Genomic DNA, 15805 nt, shown 5'->3' with positions numbered 1-15805 from the left:
TTATATTATATAATTATTATATAAATTATATATCATATATACATTATATAACTTTTATATTTATATTTATATTATATAATATATCATATATGTATAATTATTTTATATCATATTATATATAATATATAATATATATAATATAATATTATAATATATATATAAATCTAAAATACATAAATATAAATAATAAATATATAAATACATAAAATAATATATTCTATATTTATATATTATTTCATATAATATATAATTATATATACAATGATATATTTTATATATAATATATTATATATTATCATATATGATATAATTATATATAATTATATAATATACATTATATATAATATATAACATATATAAAATAATATAATATATAATACATATATAATGTATTATATATTATATAATGTACTATATAATATATAATACATAATAATGCATAATACTATATAATACATATAATATATTATAAATATATATTATATAATGTATTATATATTATATAATATATATGATATATTATAATGTATTATACATTATATAATATACTTTAAATTTTTAAATAATTTTATAATATATAATATGTATATAATTATATTTTTAAGATTATTTTCCCTTACAGGTTATTATAAGATAAACTATGATTATAAGATAAACTATAAAAAACAAGAATTGAGAATTGTTCCCTGTGCTATACAGTAGGTCCTTATTGGTAATCTTTTTTATATATAATAGTGTGTATATGTTAATCCTCTGATGCTGGGAGGGATTGGGGGCAGGAGAAGGGGAGGACAGAGGATGAGATGGCTGGATGGCATCACCGACTCGATGGACGTGAGTTTGAATGAACTGCGGGAGTTGGTGATGGACAGGGAGGCCTGGCGTGCTGCAATTCATGGGGTCACAAAGAGTCGGACATGACTAAGCGACTGAACTGAACTGGAACTCCTAACTTACCCCTTCTCCCTCCTTCCCCTTTGGTAATGAGTTTATTTTCTATGTCTGTGGGTCTGTTTCTATTTTGCCTGTAAGTTAATTTGTATTTTTTTTAAGATGCCATATATAAGCAATATCATAGGATACCTGTCTTTCTCTGGTTTATTTCACTTAATATAATAATCTCTAGGTCCATTGGATAGGACATTTTAAATTTTGCTTATTAAGGACGTGAAAACCCGTCAGAGATCCACCGCTCCATTTCAAAAAAGAAAATGCATCTTAACCCATAAATGTAAGAAGGACATAATTTCAGGAAAATAAATAAATAACCATAGCCTTTCCCAGGCAGGGACAGCTGGTGTTTGTACGCTTGACATTTTCGCTACAGAAACCTTCTGCCGCTGGCTTATAGATCTGAATGTTGTCTCCGATCCTTCCTAGCTGTGTGACCGCGGGCAAGCAGCTTGGCCTCTCTGGGCCTCTCCCCGGGGTCGTTGCGAGGATTAAATGACGTAACCTACGCAGCGCCCTTGGCACACTCCTACCTGGCGGTAGATCGACCGTCGCCGACATTCACGAGACACAACAGCGCCACCTGGTGGCTCTGCCTCCCTCCGCGGACAGACGAGCGGCTTCCGCGGACCAACAAGAGGCACCCGCAGGCAGTGAGCGGGAACCGTGTGTAACCGCCAAGGCTGAGGCGGAAGCCGGGAGAAGAGCCATAGATATTCATGGCATCCCTTAAAGCTCGGGCCTGTCCGTCTGCCTGAGAATAGTTTGTTCCTCGGGAACTACTGTCCAAGCTGTCAGCTCTGGAAGCGGAGAGAAGATGAAATCTCTCTTCCTGATGCCGCCTCCTTTCCCCCGCTGCCCCGCAGTCATGGGGACCAGGAAGAGGGTCTAATTTATTTGAGGTTGGGGGGCCTTAGAGCTGTCACTGGGGTCCGAGCTGTGTGAGGGGGGTCCCTGTCAGTCACAACCCCCTGCTTGCCTCTTGCTTTCCTGGCGAGGTCTGAAGATGGGAAAAGCCTGTGTGTGGCGGTCACGAAACAGGGACCCTGGAAGCTCTTGTGTTCTGCCGGATATAAATAAGAGTCTTGCACAGAGCAAGCCATCCCACCGGAAACAGCCCTCTGTCCTCAGAAGAGACCTGAAAGCCGACTTGAAGACTCTGGAATTTTTACATTCCTTCCCCAGCAGGAGAGATTGATTTTTCTTTCTTGTCTCTGCCTGCAGACTTCCACTAAGCCTGCCAGCCTGGGAAGGAAGCTCGGCAAAGGACAAAGAAGGCTGGCCCTGGGAGAAGGTAGGCTTGCCTTGGAATCCTGGTCCTGACGCTCGCTGGACCGTGTGACCTTGGGCAAGTCACTGTCTCTGAGGATGATTTATCACACCCTCCCTCAGGGATTTGGGGGTGCCAATGCATACCCACAGTCTCGGGTGCCTACAGGGGCCCAGCAGGCATGGTGGACGTGAGAAGTGTAGGGCAGCAGGGAGTGGTGGGGACTGGGGTAAACCAGGAGCCCCAACCACACAGAAGGGTGGCAGCTGCTGGTCAGCGTCATCTGCTCCAGGGCACTCAGGCATTTGATCCAGGCATTCTGGAAAACTGCAAATTTCCAGAATTTTTTTTTTTTTTTTTTTCTCGCAAGAGTCTATGGGCTGACTTTGGCATTGTCGGGCTTAGCTGATGGGAGAGAACAGATTTGGTTAGCAGAAGAATATGGTGGAAAGAAAGGCAAGCCCAGTGCTGCCAGTTTTTTCTCCAGTGTTCAAGAGAAACAGAAAATCATCTCTATTTTTCAGTGTTGGTAGTTGAATATTAAAAAACAAAACAATGCCGGGTGTTGGCTGTGTGACCTTGGGCAAGTCTCTTAACCTCCCTGAACTTCTCTTTCTTTAAGAGTAGTGAGAATAAGAATACACCTAGCTCCTGATCTTAGCGATTTACATAAACCACTTCCATGAGCTCTTCCCTCCCTGTGACAAGGGAGCTGTTACTATTATTTCTCATCTTATAGGTGAAGTAGCAGAGGTGTCGAGAAGCTGAGTAACTTGCCCAGACTCCCACAGCTAGTAAGCAACAAGGCTTTAGTGAAAACAAAATAAGGCATGGAAATTGGTCAGTGAGTATTAGCTATTGTTGTGCCACGGTCATTATAATCACTATTATTAATAACAGGAATAGCTCACGGTCAATTCTCAAACTTAATCCAATGCCCACAGTAAGCTGCTAAGACTCTGATTCATCAGACAAGACCAGGGCCAGCTCTGAATCAAGCAGTATGCAATTTTGAAGGTAGCCCTTGGCCATCTTAATAGTTCTTCTCACATAGATATTGGGTCTCACACTGCCAGTGGGTTTTCTGGAATGATAATTAAATTCAGACCCCTGGCGCAGTGGATGGACCCTCATCTCCAAGTGACCAAGCCAATCATGACCAGTAATTTACAGCTTGAGTTGTTCTGAGATCAATACGAATTTGTTCTTCATCGAGTGGGCTGTAAAACACAGGTGACAGGCAGCCCCGAAAGCTGTTGACACGGGAGCAGAGAGCTCGCAGGGCCTGGAGGGGCCCAGGCTGTTGGAGGAGAGACGAGACAGAGGGTGGAGGAGGCTGCCCTCTGTCCAGGTGGCTGTGGTCAGAGCTGACCTGAGTTCCCATTGGGACTGGCTCAGGACATCATCTTGGTGAGAGAGTAGGTTTTATTGGCAGTGAGGTGTGGCAGAAAGAGAGTAAGTTTTGGAGTGGACGGAAGTGGATGTGTATTTCGATATGCCATCTGCTACCCGTGATTCTTCTTGGGAATTGGATTCTGTTCCCTGATACTTGGTTTTCTTACCAGTCAAATGGGCGATGAACTGAACCCGTTGCACAGATGAAGACAAAATGGGTCTGTGTTTGCAAAGTGTCCCTGTTTTGACTGCAATGCCACACTCTCAGATGGAGTTCTTGAGAGATTGTGGAGTCAGGCAGACCTGGGGTGGAATTCTGCCCATTTCCCCTCCAAGCCGAGTAACCCTGGGGTTACCCGAGTAACCCTCTACTATTCCGAGCCTCAGTTTTTATGTATAGGGATAACAATAGAAGCCCCCGCCCAGGTCGGCTGTCATCATTAAATGAGATAATGCACATAAAGATAAATCAGCACCATGCACAGAATATAGTGTGAGCCCAGCAAGAAAATGGCATGATTTTTGCCCATCTGACTCATTCATCCAAGCTGGCGGCACAGTTAAGAAGGAAGGAGGGGGAATTCTTGTGTGGTCCCGTGGTTAGTATTCGGCACTTTCACTGCCAGGGCCCAGGGTTCAATCCCTAGTTGGGGGACTAAGATCCTGCAAGCTCTGTGGTGGAGCCAGGAAAAAAAAGTGGGGGGGGATGAGAGTGTGTGGAGCTCTCAAATTAACAAAACACTGTGCTAAGGACTTTGTACAAGGAGCTGAATCTATGTATAGCTCTTTGGGTACCTTTTTAGTCCTCTTGGTTTTCTCTTGCTCTGCCGGGTGATTGGGAACGGTCTTTGGGAGCTCTCCACGGACTTACCCAGCAGGGGCATCTTGAACAATCTTACAGTTATTTCAAGAATTTTCCCCCTCCCCAGTCCATCAGCCAAATAAGAGGCATTCCCAAGATTACTATAGTTTAGAAGGAGATTTAGAGAACGCTTGAATCTGTGGCCTCCCAATGCCTTTATCAAAACCATGTGTTCCAAGAAATTGCTCACACGAGGCCCAGCTCTATCCTGTCCTCTTCGAATTTCTTCCTGTCCTGAGACAAGACGTTCCTCCTTCTTGGATGGGGCTGAGCTGGAACACAAGCACAGAAGGAGAGTTTTAGTCAGATTAAAGGGGGTTGTGAAGCTCAGGTTGTCCTCTTAGCTGCTGGGTGACCTTGAGCAGATGACCTCCCCTGATTCCTGAACCAGTAGAGAGAATGTATCAGCACCAGGGTCCAGGGCCACTTCGAGAGTTAAGTGGGATGTATGTTAACGCCCTTGGCACAGAACTTTGCTATTGTTTGTTAAACTGTCATTGTGACTGTGTGTGCGTGTGCTAAGTCGCTTCAGCCGCGTCCGACTCTTGGCAACCCTATGGACTATAGCCCGCCAGGCTCCTCTGTCCATGGGATTCTCCAAGCAAGAATACTGGAGTGGGTTGCCATGCCCTCCTCCAGGGGATCTTCCCCACCCAGGGATCGAACCTGGGTCTTCTGCAGCTCTTGCATTGGCAGGCGAGTTTTTTACGGCTGAGATGCCAAGGAAGCCCATTATTATGACTACACACATCCTAAGTGAGGTCAGGGTAAAGACTGAGACCCTGGAATGGGGCTAGGATGTCACAGAAAGCTCCATTCGATGCTGCAGCACTTGGTCACCCACCCCTGGTGTTGGGAGGGCTATGCACAGTTCTTCTGTCAGGGGGAGGGGATCCCATCTGCTCTTGGAAAAGCAAAATTCTTCTCCTTTCCAGGGAGGTAGGGACTGAGGCATCCCTCAGCCGTTCCAGGGCTCTGAGCTACACTGAGATTTCTCCTAGGATCTGTCTGTTGGTGGTCTGGCGTCATCCACCCATTAAACAGCCATTCAGCGCACTCCATTCTAGAAAAACAAGAATCTGCCAGTCCCTGTGGTATCCTAGGGTTTGTGGATTTTTAAAAATCTAAATATACATTTATGGGCATCAAGCCAATGGTGAACTTGGGCCAGCTTTAATCTTGTAGATGAATGATATATATACTACAAGATGATTGCAGGGGAAAGTAGAGAATGTCTAGGAAGCTACTCAGAAAGGAGAGAAGTTACCATCTGTTTCTATCCAGTTATCACATACCCACCCCCACCCACCCCCAAATTTAGCCACACACTCATTCCTGCATCCACCACCCGCTCCATATCCAACCTAATATCCACCCCATTCTTCATCCACCCATTCCTCTACCCACCCCATCTCCCTTCAAACTCACTGATCCATCCCTCCCATCCATCCATCCATCCATCCATCCCTCCATCCAGACATCCACCAATTGCTCACCCTATCCATCCACTGATCGAACATTTATTAATTGCTCATTGTGTGCCACAACTTGTGTTGTGGACCTAGGACACACATAACTTAAGACATGGCTCCTTTCCCCAAGAACATCTCTGTCCTGTGTGCAAGAGCTATACTTATAAAACAAAACAAGACAAAGTAAAACTCAAACCAAGTTTTTAAAAAGTAAATATTTATTTACTTGTTTGGCTGCCTTTGTTGCCACGCTGTTGTGTCTCATTGTTGCCTTTTGTTGTGTCACGCAGGCTTCTCTTTAGTTCTGGAGTATAGGCACCAGAGCGCATGGGCTCTGCAGCTTGCGGCATGCAGGCTCTCTAGTTGAGGCATGCAGGCTCAATCAAGTTGCGGCTTGTAGGCTTAGTTGCCCCACAGCCTGTGAGATCTTAGTCCCCCAACCAGGGATTGAACCCATGTCCCCTGCACTGGAAGGTGGATTCTTAATCACTGGACTACCAAGGAAGTCCCTCAGCCAAGTTTTAATAAGACACAACATGCAAGATCTTGTACTGGCTATGCACCTTTGATTTGGTTTTGGGCTCTGCTAGACGGATATCATTGTACCAGCCGCAGCACTTTATTAATCCCTAGTTTCCTCCTCTGCTAAGTGGGAATAGTAATCACATCTACTTCAGAGGATCATGGCGAACACCCAACAAGTTAATGCTATGGAAGTTAGCATGTTGGCAAAGGGTCACAGAGCAAAGAACTGCACATGCCCTCTGGGAACTGAGAGCAGCCCCAGATGACAACCAGGAAGACGATGGGAACCTCAGTCCGACAACCACGAAAAACTGAATTCTGCCAGCAACCCTGCGAGCTCAGAAGTAGACCCTGAGCTCTGGAAAGGAGCCCACTTGACGTCTTGATTGAAGCATTATGGGGCCCTGAGAAGACCCGGCTAAGCCATACCTGGACTACTGACTCATGGAAACTGAAAGATATCGATTGTGTGTGGTTTTAAGCCGCTAAGGCTGAGGAATTTTGTGATGCAGCAATAGATAACTAAGACGTTCAGAAACTTGCCCAAGGCTGCATAGCTCCTCAATGATAGAGCCAGAATTGAGAGCAGGAGAGAACCACCGCATGTATTGAAAGATAACCAGCCAGAGGGCTTAAATTGCAGAAGATTTTCTGACGAGCCCTCAATTGACTGGAAAATCAAATTAATCAGAATTTCTAATTCGCGTGTCTTATGATTAGTCAGGGATTTTCTGGATTTGTAATCAAGTTTTCCGTGCCAGCTGGGGCAGGTGCCTTGGACACCCTGATGATGTTGGAGAAATGAAGCCACTGGAGAGTTGGGAGAAGAAAGTTCTATTTCGTTTTCTGCAAAGGTCTGATTTAGAGCGGCAGAGTGTTTTCTCATTTTGAAAATGTGATGGGGGTTGTGTGTTTCTTGAGGCACTGCCACCTGACTTTATTCCTCCCCATTGGACCCCATGAACTGAAAAATTACATCTCTGGATACCTGGCTTATTCCTTTCAAAGACAGAGAATGGTTCCCCCACCACCAAAATGGCAATAGCTGCTCTCGATCATCCAGACTTTCTCTGAACCAGAGAGAATCCACTTGAAACCTAGGTAGAGGTCCCTAGGTCACCTACAACAGCAAGAATTGCATCACTGTGGCCCTACACAGAGCATACAGAAGGCTCTCAGCAAGTCTTTATTTGGTGAAATAATATTGTGTTAAAGTTAGTGGCAGTTTGAGATTTATGCTGCTGACCCTAAATGATTTTTAAACAATTAAGCAGGGTCGGCCTTTCAAACAAATGTGTTTTTGGAGCAGTAACTACAATTGGCCACGTGCCTCGCATGTACCAGGAACAGCGTTAAGCTAATGAAATCCAATCACTCACTTAATCATCTCAAGAGCCATGCGGACTAGGAGTGTTCACCTCCATCTTTTGGATGGGAAACTATGAAGGCAAATGAGTCTGTAACTTGCCCGAGAAACCCTTATAATTAGGTGATGGAGATCACGGTTTGAGTCCATGTCCACTTGGAAGCAAAGCTCATGCACTTTTGACCAATGACTCCTAAAGATTGGCACAGTCATTCCTTCTGCAAGGATTTAGCAAACACAAGCTTCAGAGATGGAGAAGGGTATGATGTGTAATTAGCTCGAATTAGGCAGTTCCTGCCTTCTAGGGGATGAGCACTTGGAAGAAGAGACAAGATGCAGAGAGAGGCATCGATGCAGTGCTTATATGATCTGGTATCCAGAGCTGTTGAGATCAACAGAAGATAGCAGTCTAATGCTACCAGGAAAAATTTCAGAATAACTCATATTCACTTATTGTAATTCTCCAACACTAGATGAGGACTCATGATCCACAGAAATATCTCTTAAACCTCTTTTTCCATCCCAGCCACACCACACCCCAAACCAGCTTCTCCACTCTTAACTGATGCAGCTGTTTCCCATCTTTTGTCTTTTGCATTAAAATTCCATATCCTGAAGCTCCAAACAGCAATTTGATGGATGCACATACACTGTCCCCAAGGAAATACTTAACATCCGTGTGTGTGCACGCAGACACACACACACACACAGCTTTGCTAATCATTTCAGGGGGTCCACAGACATCCTGAATCTTATCCCAGTTTCTGAGTAAGAGAGCCCACCATTGGTAATCTGAAAACCCATTTGCCAAAGGAAAAGAGATTCTCCTCTTAACTTGTGAATGAGAGAACTTCAAAAATTTACATTAAAATAGGTGCGTGCCCCACCCCCAACTAACCAAACCTCATGCTTGCTGCTTCAGAAGCTCCTGTTCTGCAGTTTCCAGCCTGGATGGAGAGAGAGAGAGAGTGCTCTGGACTTAGGAGAGGAGAGGACAAAGGCCTTAGCAGCTCTCTAGCTGTTGAAACTCCAGCAGAAAGAGCTCGAGCCAACTCTCTCCTTTTATAGTCTGAATTTGAGTTATTGATCCCTAACGTTTCGGAGAAGGCAATGGCACCCCACTCCAGTACTCTTGCCTGGAAAATCCCATGGATGGAGGAGCCTGGTGGGCTACAGTCCATGGGGTTGCTAAGAGTTGGACACGACTGAGTGACTTCACTTTCACTTTTCACTTTCATGCATTGGAGAAGGAAATGGCAACCCACTCCAGTTTTCTTGCCTGGAGAATCCCAAGGATGGCGGAGCCTGGTGGGCTGCCGTCTGTGGGGTCGCACAGAGTCGGACATGACTGAAGCGACTTAGCAGCAGCAGCAGTAAGCAAGGTGGTTTTAATTCAACCACATGGGATGGTTCTGGAGCCCAGCAGTTCTCAACCACTGCATGGCATCACCACTGGATGGCCATTAGTTATCAGGGATGTTGGAAAATAATCTGAGCCATTAGATTATTGTTATTTCAACTTTGGTGAAATAGCAAAGTTGCCAGATTATTTGCTTAAAAAACAAATGTGAGAACATTTAAGTTTCTTTCTATAAGCATCCTGCTTTCAATGGTTTGCTTTCAAATGCGCTTTCCTGGAGGTGGGGAATGAGTGGGAATGGACAGTGGGAACCATCTGGGGAAATGGAAGGCAAAAGGAGAAGGGGGCGGCAGAGGATGAGATGGCTAGATAGCATCGCAGACTCAGTGGGCATGAATCTGAGCAAACTCTGGGAGATAGTGGAGGACAGAGGAGCCTGATCTGCTGCAGTCCATGGGGTCCTCAAAGAGTCAAATGTCTTAGCAACTGAACCACCTTCTGGGGAATTCAGGACAACACTGGATACTCACAATCTTACCCTTCATGGTTACTGATTTTTAGTGTTTAAAATATAGACATATATTTATGCTAACCCCAAGATTTGCTCTGCTAATCCTAAGATTTTTTTTTATGTCACCATTTTTCTCCTTCTAGAACAATGTTTCCCAAACTTCAGTTCCTTTAACATCACTGTCAAGATTTTTACCCTCTCTTCAGTTATACAATTTTATTTTTTTAAGGATTTGTTCTAACAGTCATCCCTCTATAGCCTTGGCCCTGGCAATCATGGTCACGAAATCATGAGACTGAGTGTTTATTAGTGCATCTTCAAGGTGCACTAATGTAAGTGCACAACTTTAAAATTCACCATCCACGTTCCCTCAAAAATTGTTCCCTACCCCCTCACATGGTGTGATTACCACATTTTTGAGGACCCACTGTTGTAATAGGTGCCATCATGAGTTGAAGAGATTAACTTTTATCCATTTTTCCTTTTGTAAATTCCAGTTCTTTTAAAGCCACCCATTAGATGATTACTATGTGCCAGGCACTGGCCTGCCCAGGTGCATTTCATTTAATCCTGGCAACAGAACTTGAGGTTTCTATTGCTATTCCCATTTTACAGATGGAGAAAAAGAGGTTCAGGTCTAAGGGTCGTGCCAAGGTCATACAGCCTGTGACTGCCAGGAGGACAGAGCCAGGCGTCTTATCTCAGGGTAGTGAGAAATTTCCAGCCATATGGAGGTCCTGGGGAGCCTACTTGAGTGCTCGGATATGCGTGTGCTGTGTCAGTCACTCAGTCGTGTCCGACTCTTTGTGACCCCATGGACTGTAGCCTCCCAGGCTCCTCTGTCCATGGGATTCTCCAGACAAGAATACTGGAGTGTGGCTATTCCCTTCTCCAGGAGATCTTCCCAACCCAGGGATCGAGCCTGGGTGTCCTTCATTGCAGGCAGATTCTTTACCATCTGAGCCACCAGGGAAGCCCAAGTACTTGGATACTGGGCTTCTTATTTTAAATTAAAAAAATTTTTTTTTAATTTTTAACATTTAAATGATTTATGTTTTTAAATTACAAAATTTTAATTTTAAAATTCATTTTTTATTTTTAAAATTAAAAAAAAATTTTTTAGACTACTGGGTTTCTAAAGTGACTCCATCTCTTCTAAACAGTCAAACTGCAGCGGGGACAATTTGTTTGGGAAGTATGTCACTGTGTTCCAGCAGCCTAGATTCTTTCCAAGAGTTTCTCAAAAATGCAGCAGAATAAATATCAGATTCTTTATTGCCCACCCCATAATAGGAATATAACTTATTACCATCAGAGCACCAGCCTTTCGGCAGCCTCCGTAAATCTGGCGCTCCAATTGACTCCATATGCATTTAGGTAAAACCCAGCCCACGCAGGGGATCAGTGGATGTAATTGGAATATGGAGCGGGGCTTTTGGATTAATCATATTCTGAATATTAACTGTGTATTATGCTGATTTCCTTGTAAATATATTCAGAAGCCCCAGCGTGTGTACCTGACTTGGGCTCATACAATCAGAATAGCAAATATCCTGAATGTGGGGGTTGGAAGCCATCCCAACTGCAATGTATGAGGCTGGGTTTCATCTCCCCTGAGAAAAAGAATATTTCAGCCTCTCCAGGAGGTCTCAAAACAGTGCATGGTTTTCTGACACCAGCGGAAGAAGCAATGTTTGTTTTCACTTGCCTGGTTCGGAACAGATTTTGTCAAAGGACAAGACTGTGTTTTACATTGATTTCTTGGAGGGTTTTTTTCCTGCTCTAGAACTTCTTTGGGAATAAGTTACTCTGTACAATTGTCTTTACTGGTTGTGGTGGGCAGCAGGGGTTGGAAGGAATGGGGATGAGGAAATAGGATGGAGAATAGTGTGACCAAGGCTGAAGTTTACAAGGAAAATCCTGAATGACTCCTGGGTCAGCCAAGTGCACTGCCAGGGTGACCCTGTTCCATGAGATCAGACAGTAACCTCCGCTGAGTGTCACACAAGCAGGGCTTGAACCCGAAGAATATTCTCTAGCAGTCCCAGCAACTCTGAGAGCTTAGGTTTTAAGAAACCCATTTCACAGACGTAGAAACTGAGACTTGGACACTTTTTTTTTTTTTTTGCTTTGAGGAAACATGAATAAATAAGTCATGGGAAGAGGACCTGGACTCAGGCACAAAGGAAAGCTGACACCAAAAAACTCAGCAATCAAGAACAATGATATTCCAATGCCGTATTTTTCAATTACTGCAAAAAAAAATCCATGATGAACAAAATATCAACGCTTTAAACTAAGAATTAATAACAGTGCTTTGCTGAGCCATAGTGAAGCCTAGGGCGAAAGGAAATATCAGTAATACTGATTCTGTCTTTATTTATCTTGTTAATGAATCTTTTCGGCTTCTTGTTAAATTTTGTGCCTGAGGTGGGTGCCTCGCTCGCTTCACCCCAGATCTGGCCCTGTGTGGGAGCCAGAAGTATCTCCCTTAATCACACGTGTGATCACACATCAGGGCTCTGATCATATCTCTCCCAGGGCTCCCTGTTACCTTCGGGAAAGAGTCCAGGTTCCCACACCGGGCTCAGAGAGGATTCCATAATTGAGGGGGCACAGAAGGAAATGGCAACCCACTCCAGTATTCTTGCCTGGAGAATCCCAGGGATGGGGGAGCCTGGTGGGCTGCCGTCTCTGGGGTCGCACAGAGTTGGACACGACTGAAGTGACTTAGCAGCAGCAGCAGCGGCAGACGTCAGCGGCCCCTGGAGCAGGCTGTGTGGTTTACACACAGCAGGCTGAGGACACCGGCTCCAGACCTCAACTGGGTTTGGATCCTATTCTGCCATTTTTTGTTGTTGTCCAGTCATTGAGTCACGTCCGATTCTTTGCGACCCCATGGACTAAAGCACACCAGGCTTCCCCATCCTTCCCTATCTCCCGGAGTTTGCTCAAATTCATGTCCATTGTACTGGTGATGCCATCCAGCCATCTCGTCCTCTGCTGTCCCCTTCTCCTGCCTTCTTCAATCTTTCTCAGCATCAGGGTCTTTTCCAATGAGTCGGCTCTTCGCATCAGATGGCCAAAGTATTGGAGCTTCGGCTTCAGCATCAGTCCTTCCAGTGAATATTCAAGGCTGATTTCCTTTAGGATTTACCGGTTGGATCTCCTTGCAGTCCAAGGGACTCTCAAGAGTCTTCTCCAGCACCATAGTTTGAAAGCATCAATGCATTAAAACTCAGCCTTATTTATGGTCCAACTCTCACATCCGTACATGACTGCCCGAAAAAGCATAGCTTTGATTATACAGACCTTTGCTGGCAAAGTGTATTCTGTCATTTTCTAGCAGTGTGATTTTGGATGATACACTTAAAGTCCCAGGGTCTCAGTTTTCTCGCCTGAAAGAGGGTGAAACAGTCATTCGGGGTCCCACAGAGTTGTCGAGAAAATTCAATAATTAAAAACAAGACCGCATCGAACGCATGGTAAGTGCTCAATTAATTCATTCAACAAACTGTTAAGCATCTGCTGTGTGCCAGGTATACAGTGCTGGAGCTTGGGGCTCAATACATGCTATTTATTGCTATTACTATTATTTAATCCTCACAGCAGCTCACAAGGTAGGTGCCGCTATTTTCCTCCTCATTTTACAGGTGAGGAGACGGAGCCTCAGAGGGATTAAGTAACACACCAAGCTAAGCAAATAATTAAATTGAGAAGATAGGGTAGAACCCCAGTAGATGTGGCCCCAAAGTCCGCAGGGTTCTTAGTGTGGGCTCTCAGAGCCCTGCCTGCATGCATTTGTCTTCCCCTCAGGTTCTCCGGTGGGCAGAACCTATGGTGCCTTCAGCCTCCTGTCTGCCTCAGGCTTAGCAAGAAGCTTTTTATACAGCAAGTGCTCAACAAATGGTCAACAAAGTAAACTGCATCTGGTCTTGCAGCTTTCTTGAATACGCTTTGTGGTGTATGCCCTGTTTGTGGTTACTTAGTCGCGAAGTTTCGTCCGCCTCTTTTGTGACCCCATGAACTGTAGCCCACCCGGCTCCTCTGTCCATGGGATTTTTCCAGGCAAGAATACTGGGATGGGTTGGAACACCCTCCTCCAGGGGATCTTCCCAACCCAGGGATAGAACCCGAATCTCCTGCACTGGCAGGCGGATTCTTTGCCACTGAACCACCAAGAAAGCCCCTTAAACCAGTTAGTCTATAGCATTTCGTTATGCCAGCCTGAGTAGTGTTAAAGTGTTTCTGAAACAACTTCTGTGACCCATCAAGGAATGAAAGTCAGACAGGAGATTCCAGAATGCCGTGATCCTAAACATTCACGCGTCCCTTCCCTCTCTTGATTCTTACAGAAATACTTGTCAAACATCTGCCAGGTGTCAGACCCTGTGCCCAGGCACTCGAAACCATGGAAACTAGAGTGGCGTCCCCGCCTTGTGGAGCTGACATTTGAAAGGGCCAAGGCATCAGATCATGACAACGTCATTAAAACGGGTAAGGGCTATGGAGAATGTGCATGGTTCTTCTCTGAACTCCTAGTCCCCTTCAGGGACAGAGGGCCTGGCTCAGGTGGCAGAACTGAGTCCAGAATGCAACTCCTCCCTTCCCCCTCCTCCCCAGCCCGCACACACACCTGCTTCTCCACATACTAGAGATCCCACCGCCTAAGTCTTTTTCCCATCAGCCACTTCTCTCCACCCTCCCACCACCCTCATCCAGGCTGCCATAAGCATCTCCTTAGTGCCACTGCTGCTTCCAGCTTGGTTCCCATCCCCATTCCATTTTCTCCTGGGCAACCAGAGACCTCTTTTCAACATGCAAATCTCATGTGGCCTCTCTCCTCCTGCAAATCCTGCCAAAGCTCGACTTCCCTATAGCAGTGGTCTCTGAAACGGGGCATCGCAAACCAGGGTCAACGCAGGATGATCCTCCCGGGTGTGGGAAGAAGGGATAAGAACTTCTCTTTCTGTGTACTTTCTATCACATCTGTTTGGGAAGTTATATTTCTGGGGTGTGTTTTATAATGTAGTTTCTTGGTTCAGGTTCCCTGGGAGCAGAGCCTGAGGCAAGGATTTGGATCCATGTGACTTACAGAGAGGAAGACACTAGGGAGAAACCTATGCAAGAGTCAGGGAAGCAGGATGAAGAGGCAAAAAGCTAATAAGCAAGGGTGGGGACCTCAGCTGGAGTCTAGCTTCCGCCTGGTTCTTCCGGGATCTCTGGCAGGTGAGTTACATCATAGGGGGTTGACCTTTTGTGTCGCTATGTCAGCCGCCTAACCTTAGGGTGGTGAGGGACATCAACTTCAAAGCAAGGCCCCTCCTTGTGGCCAAGGGAGGCTGCTCAGATGAGAGGGTGGGTCATTTATGAGCGAGTATAACGGGCACCCAGAGTGTGGACTGTATGTATGGGAGTGGGAAGAAAAGATCAGATGGTCTGTTTATATCTATTTTCCATTTCTTCCTTTTTTCACTTTATGTATTTTCTCCCTTTCTCTCCATTTTATGTATTTTCTTCCCTTCTTCATCTTCCCCGTCTCCTTTCCCCCTCCCTCCCCTCTCCCTCTCCACTTCTCCCCATGTTTCATAATAGACACATCACCGCGTGTCTGTGATGTATTAGTATAAGATTATGTGTGTAATTTAACAGTAGATACATCAGTGTTGTCGGGGGTGAGGATTAAAAACTCATGTTGTTTTGACTCCCTCGGGGAGTATAGATGAACTTGAATTCACATCTGAATCCCTCTTCCCATGGCTGAAATCCAGTCATGTGTAGAAGCCAGGGCTGGAATGGGCAGGGAAGAAGCACAAGCAGCTGAAATCTAGACTTTAGAGGGGCCCAGCTTTGTTTACTTTGGAATCCGGCATCAGAACACTTTGACCCAGTCTCACTGGTCCCCTCGTCACTCACTGGGGGCGTGGGAAGGGGGAGCGTGCACCAAGGGGAGCCCTTGCTGCTATTTTTAGAGGGTCTGATAATTCTGAGCTCTTCCTATGCCTCAGCCAGCCCCTAATGGAGCCTCCTGATGCTGTGAAATCCAAAAGCTGTATCATCCTTGGCCAAGAACAGCAGCCAGAGTGGAAAGCC

The 15805-nt window shown here is 45.2% G+C and overlaps 1 long non-coding RNA gene across 1 annotated transcript in view; it reads left to right on the top strand.

Annotated features, from left to right (window-relative positions):
* The first annotated feature begins 1541 nt into the window (after positions 1-1541).
* The window catches only part of LOC139176763 (uncharacterized), an 80411-nt gene continuing 66147 nt past the window's right edge, over positions 1542-15805 (top strand). The window contains exons 1-3 of the long non-coding RNA XR_011561209.1: positions 1542-2245; positions 14068-14209; positions 14758-14941. This is a non-coding gene — a long non-coding RNA (uncharacterized lncRNA). The remainder of the gene's footprint in view (positions 2246-14067; positions 14210-14757; positions 14942-15805) is intronic.

The sequence above is a fragment of the Bos indicus genome, chromosome 17 (genome assembly GCF_029378745.1).
Source record: "Bos indicus isolate NIAB-ARS_2022 breed Sahiwal x Tharparkar chromosome 17, NIAB-ARS_B.indTharparkar_mat_pri_1.0, whole genome shotgun sequence".
NCBI lineage: Eukaryota > Metazoa > Chordata > Mammalia > Artiodactyla > Bovidae > Bos > Bos indicus.
This window is presented reverse-complemented; position numbering and strand designations above follow the sequence as displayed.